This window comes from Podarcis bocagei, assembly GCF_964188305.1.
Source record: "Podarcis bocagei genome assembly, chromosome: 1".
In the NCBI taxonomy this organism is placed as follows: domain Eukaryota; kingdom Metazoa; phylum Chordata; class Lepidosauria; order Squamata; family Lacertidae; genus Podarcis; species Podarcis bocagei.
Window position 1 is genome coordinate 88,797,444 of NC_138125.1, and position 6,022 is coordinate 88,803,465.

The window sequence follows — 6,022 nt, forward strand, 5'->3', positions numbered from 1 at the left end:
GCTCAATCCCAGGCATTTCCATCCACAACCTCTTTTCAATGTCAGAATGCAGCTCATGGGCAAGTAAAAAGCGTTATTGAGCAGGGTCAGAGTGCACAGACTTTCTTGATCAAGGAATGTGACTACCAACCAAGCATCAGCTCCGTCACCACCCTTGAGAAATAAGTTACTTGTGAAAAAATGAGACATGGCTACTGAGTGAGTATTTTAAGGAATTTGGTTCTCAAGTTTAGGAATAATGAGAAAAGATTAAGATTAAATCATGTTTATGTAGCTCTTCCATCTTGTACAGTCATTAGATTATTAAATGTTTAAATTTATTTCCCCTCTTTCATGAAAGTTCAGCAAAATAGGAAGGAACATAAGACACCTCATTACGTGAGTCATCAGACCACTGAGCTATCTAGCTCAGGAGTGTCTGTGGATGGTGGACTTCATGCTAGCAGGATCACCTTTCTTTTTGGATACACACCAACTACATTTAGAATTATAGAATTTGGAGGCCAGGGATTTGATATGAGTGGCAGAAATGAACTGACATGACAGTCATTCTATACACAAACCCATGTCTGGTTACCTCCTCCACTTTCAGTTTTCTTCTTTTTCAGTAGTAATATTTTTTGTTGTTGTCGTTTTGGGGTTTTTTTTTGGGGGGGGGTCATTTTGTTGTTACTGTTATTCAACAATTGGAAGTCAGAAATCCTTCCCTATCTATGATCTCTTCTGCCCATCCTGGTCTACTGCAATGCCTAACAGCAGCTCTCCAATGTTTCATTGGAGATACAATAATCTTTCCCAACCTTGCCTGGAAATGCCAGTGAGTAATATAGTATATCCCCAAGTGCCATTCTGCTCCAATACCACCAGGCTCCTGTGAATTCCTTCCCAGGTGCATTGTGTCAGTATTGGTCAGTGAGTGGTAAAGAATGAGCTTTTGGATCCAGGTACCAGAATTGTATCATAAGGCACTTGAAGAACAACACTGACCTAAATGTTACAGTTACAGATAGGTAGCCGTGTTGGTCTGCCATAGTCAAAATAAAAAAATTCCTTCCTGTAGCACCTTAAAGACCAACTAACTTAGTTGGTCTTTAAGGTGCTACAGGAAGGAATTTTTTTATTTTCACTAAATGTTACATTCCATTTTATATGTTGGATCAGGATTTTCTGGCAACAAACCACTACTGCTTCATTACAGAATATGTAAACAAAATCATTCTAGGTTGGGACATTCTTGTATTCTCTGATACTCTGGACCAAGTATTTCACATTAGTTTCAAAACATTTTACTTCTGGGCAGATGGGACATGCTTCTGATGTGAGTTTACTGGTGTCTGCTGTGGCCAGCCATGTGAAGAGAGAACACATCTCTTCTTCAAACTCATAGCATTCTGCACACCTGAGGGCAATGTTGGCTTGAAGGGACAAATACAATTTCCATGGAAGTATCTTCTGATATGCAGCACCCCCTGCTGACCCTTTGGGGAATGTTCAAGAGTAAGGAAATTAATTAAAGCGCTGCCACTGAAAATGCAGAAGGTTGGAGGGGACACAATTCTTTCAGTCCTATATATGGAATGTAGGGAAATTGCTCATTTACATATCCAGCCAGCACAATCATGGCATTCTTTTCACCTCCTCTAAAGACGCTGAATCTTTTCCTCCAATTCTTTCCTATCAGAGTGTTCCCTTTCTGTCACTATTGCACAACCTTCACAGTTCCGCTTCCTGCTGTTACCTTTGTTTAATCATTTGTTCAATGTTTCTTCAAGACCTTTAGTGAGATGTATTTGCAGTTTTAAAGCATTTGGATTTATACCCCATTCTGTCAACAGTGATCCTGGGCAGTCGGCACTAGTCATGGTCTTGGGAGGCTAGCAATGAGTGTAGTGTAGCGTAGCGTAGCGTAGCGTAGCGTAGCGTAGTGTAGTGTAGTGTACAGGTTAAGAAAATGAACCAAAATTTGGGAAAGGTGACGTTCAAATCTTTATTCCGCCAGAGGCCCCTGCCCCCATATGTAGCATGGAGGGTGGAATAATATATACATAACTTATAGTACTGTTTTCATTATTACTAAGGTAGTAATAAATACTGCACATTGTTAGGATTATAGGATGCTATCTTATACCAAGTCAGACCATTGGTCCATCTAGCTCAATATTGTCTACATTGGCTGGCAGTCGGTCTCCAGAGTTTTAGACAGCAATATTTTTCTAAGTCCTACCAGGAGATGCTGGAGATTGAAGTCTCAGGTGATAAATTTGTTAGTCTTTAAGAAGCCAGGAGACTTTTAGTTGTTCTTACTGAATGTGTTAAATGTTTGATTAAACTACCACTGTTTAATATGGACACAAAAAATGTATCCTACGAATGATTTACAGTGGTACCTCGCAAGACGAATGCCTCGCAAGACGAAAAACGCGCAAGACGAAAGAGTTTTCCGTTTTTTGAGTCTTTCTGCAAGACGAATTTCCCTATGGGCTTGCTTTGCAAGACGAAACGTCTTGCGAGTTCTTGCGAGTTTGTTTCCTTTTTCTTAAAGCTGCTAAGCTGTTAATAGCTGCTAAGCCGCTAAGCTGCTAATAGCCGTGCTTCGCAAGACGAAAAAACCGCAAGACGAAGAGACTCGCGGAACGGATTAATTTCGTCTTGTGAGGCACCACTGTAATCTCTAGTTTAAGCATTTCCTTTCATAACCACTAGGTGGTGAGCTTGTGCTTCCAAGAGTTAATTACCTGGTTGTGGCAGTCCCCATACAACAGTCACTGAGAAAAGCAAAACTGCCTTGGAGGCACGTGCATTAGTTAGTGGTGAACCTCAGGCAGGGCCATCTTGCGCATGAGACAAGGTAAGGAAGTTGTCTCAGGCTGCAGATTTGGCCTCCGAAGAGTGTACCTCATCTTTGCCACCTCCCCCAGGCCCACCTATTGCCTCTTGATCTGGGCTCTCCTGCAACTGCCCTCTGCCTGCTCCAGGGAGCACTGCAGAGGAGGAGGAGGCGGGGGGGCAGTGGAAGGGGAAGCAGCAGCAGGTGTGGGGAGGCATTTTCTGTTTTGCTTGAAGTGAGAAACATCCTAGGCTGACCCTGGCCTTGGGACAAGTTTTGTCTGAAAGACTTCTTTCAGTACAAACATGTTTGACCACTTAGGTCAGTAGTGGGGAACCTCAGACCCAGTGCTTCAATTTGACTCTCTAGGCCAGGGGTCAGCAAACGTTTTCAGCAGGGGGCCGGTCAACTGCCCTCAGACCTTGTGGGGGGCCGGTCTATTTTTTTTGGGGGGGGGGGAATGAACAAATTCCTATGCCCCACAAATAACCCAGAGAGGCATTTTAAATAAAAGGGCACATTCTACTTATGTAAAAACACGCTGATTCCTGGACCATCCGTGGGCTGAATTGAGAAGGCAATTGGGCCGGATCCGACCCCCAGGCCTTAGTTTGCCTACCCATGCTCTAGGCTCTATCTGGCCCACAGACTCTCCCCAGGCTGTATTCCCAATTCAATGCACACACCTCACTGGTTCTTCTTCACACCTTTTTCCTGACTTGAATGTCTCCCACAACTTCGATAATGCCTCTTGCTTGTCTAGATGGAAGAGAGATATGTGTGTATATACAAACTAGCCTACTGTACAAGGATAACATATTAATTCTTTTGTCCATTTTTGCTTCTGATCATACCTAGTTTGTCTGTCCATTGGCATGTGCCCCCCCGCCAAAAGATTGCCCAGAATAAAATACAGTTTTCCATCTGAAAGTGTTCTTTGCTCCTGATTCAGTAAAGGTTCTTTACTCTTAATGGTGGCATCATGCTCTACAGATCACTGGAGTGGGCATTTTCCATGTTTGCCATCAGTTGTTTTACATTTGTCCAGACATTTCCTGACCTCCAAGATCGAATTTTTCACTTCTGTATTTCTGCCACTACATTTTACTATGTTTTTATGATGTGTTTAACACTTTTGTAGCTTGTTATGTTTTATTATGTATTGTGAACCCTTAGGTTTTTAATACTAAAGGGTCTAGAAATTTTCTAAATAAATAAATAAATAAATAATATTCTAATCATGCTAAACTTAGGTTGACTCAGTTGCTGGATTGGAGACTGTCCATTGCTGTATATATGAGGCAGTTAACTTGGTTGGATTTATTGTGGCATAAGCTTTTTCGGGGACAGAGCCCACTGCAGGATGCTCTCCTAGTTTGTAGGTATCAAACTATGAGGACATAGAGAAAAGTTTTGTTTCCTGTCTCCCAAATGAGGAAAAACTGCCAAGCAATGTATGATATATCAGTGGTGTGTAGTGTACTAATGAAGATCAGATCTGACCATATTAGGTGTGATATACTCCATATAGGTGGCCCCTGATGATAAATTGGCATAGCAAGTTGAATAGTGTAAATTAAATGGTCCTAAAGAGGGGCAATTGCTTTCTCAGGTAGGCAAGCTGCCCCCAGACTTGGTGTGAAATTTGCTGGCAAGTTATAATTCAGCAGCTGTAGGCTGAAGTTTCTCTTTGAAGGAGAAGAACAAATTGTTGAAGAATGATACATAATGTCTCCCAATTTACATCACAATAATATTGTGATCCTTCACACACCTTCTCAAATAAGATAAGGACTGTAGTCTAAAATAGTTTAAAATCATAGATTCATATTTTAAAAACTATCCAAAAGCCACAGCAGAGCAAGACCTTTATTAGTAGCAACTGAAATTTCATAAAGTATGGTTTGTATGGTTTTATGTACTATTGTAAACCAATTTGATACTTTCCAATGAAATAGCAGTAGTATATAAATATTTTTATAAGTAAATAAAATAAAAGTATGTAATCTTCTCCAGTGCTTTTCTTCAGGCTGGGTGTCAAGCAAACATACAAAAAGGTTAGGAAAGAGGTAGCTGGGCATGATGGAGAAGGCCCAAAGACTGCAGCCTGTAAACATCTTGAGATGGAGTACAGGACATGTCATGCAGACTTAATTTGCTTCGCTCACACCAATTTGCTTCAACGGCAACTGGGACAAAAAAAACCCACAACAGTGAATAACAAATAATGCATTATTATCATCAGGATAAACACTATTTTTAAATGTCTTGTCCCTTAAGGTGCTTCAAGCTTGTGTTTCTGCTGTAATAATAGACATAAAAACTGAGTCTAGAATCTGGCTGAATACTTTTATTTACTGTAGCACTTAAATGAAGTTAGTTCAGGATGCTGCAGGAACTGCCCATCTTAGATGCTTGCTGGTGCAGTGAGAAAATTTTAGACACTATATTCAATGCTCTTACAGCTACTTCCCTTTATATGGTGATACGTGTATCTTCACGTTCTTCAAAATATGGGTAAATGTGCTGCATTTGGGGCCCGTCTGGCTGATTCTGAGGCCCTCGACTTCTTTCCCAAAAACTTGTCTGATGGCAACAGTGCTTTTAAGCTCCTCCCCTCATAACCGAGCCATGGAAACCCTCTTTCATGCCTACATGGAATACTCCATTGGGGTCTGTTCAATCTTGATTAGCTCTGCTCCAGAAATGGCTGAATTTCACAGTCTATTTAGAATGTTTGTGTTTGCAAGTGCACATGCACAAAGTGCTGCACCAGTTCCATTTGATGTGTGCGGCAGAGATCCCAGGCATCCTAGAAGCAATGGATGGGGTACAGCTGTTAGCATCCTAGTTTTTTTAAGAGAGGTGTCACCAATGTGGCATGAGTGCCCACATAGGCTTCTCTGGTTCCCACAGGTTCCCCTCCCTCTATTGAAATTAGGCTTGAAAGAAGCATTCTAGTGTCGCCTGTAGGGTGTTGCAGGGTGTGCTGGCTTGCGGAGGTGGTGACAGTTTCTCTGGTTTGCAAACATACTCACAAAAAGGTTGGCAACCTCTGTGTTAAGAAATAACATACTTTTCCTTCAGAACACTCGAATTCTCCTGATCATTCCATAATGTCTGTTAAAGTAGAGATTGTATGCTGGGAGCCAGACCTATGTATATCTGTGTTTGTGTGTGCGTGTGGTCTTTTGA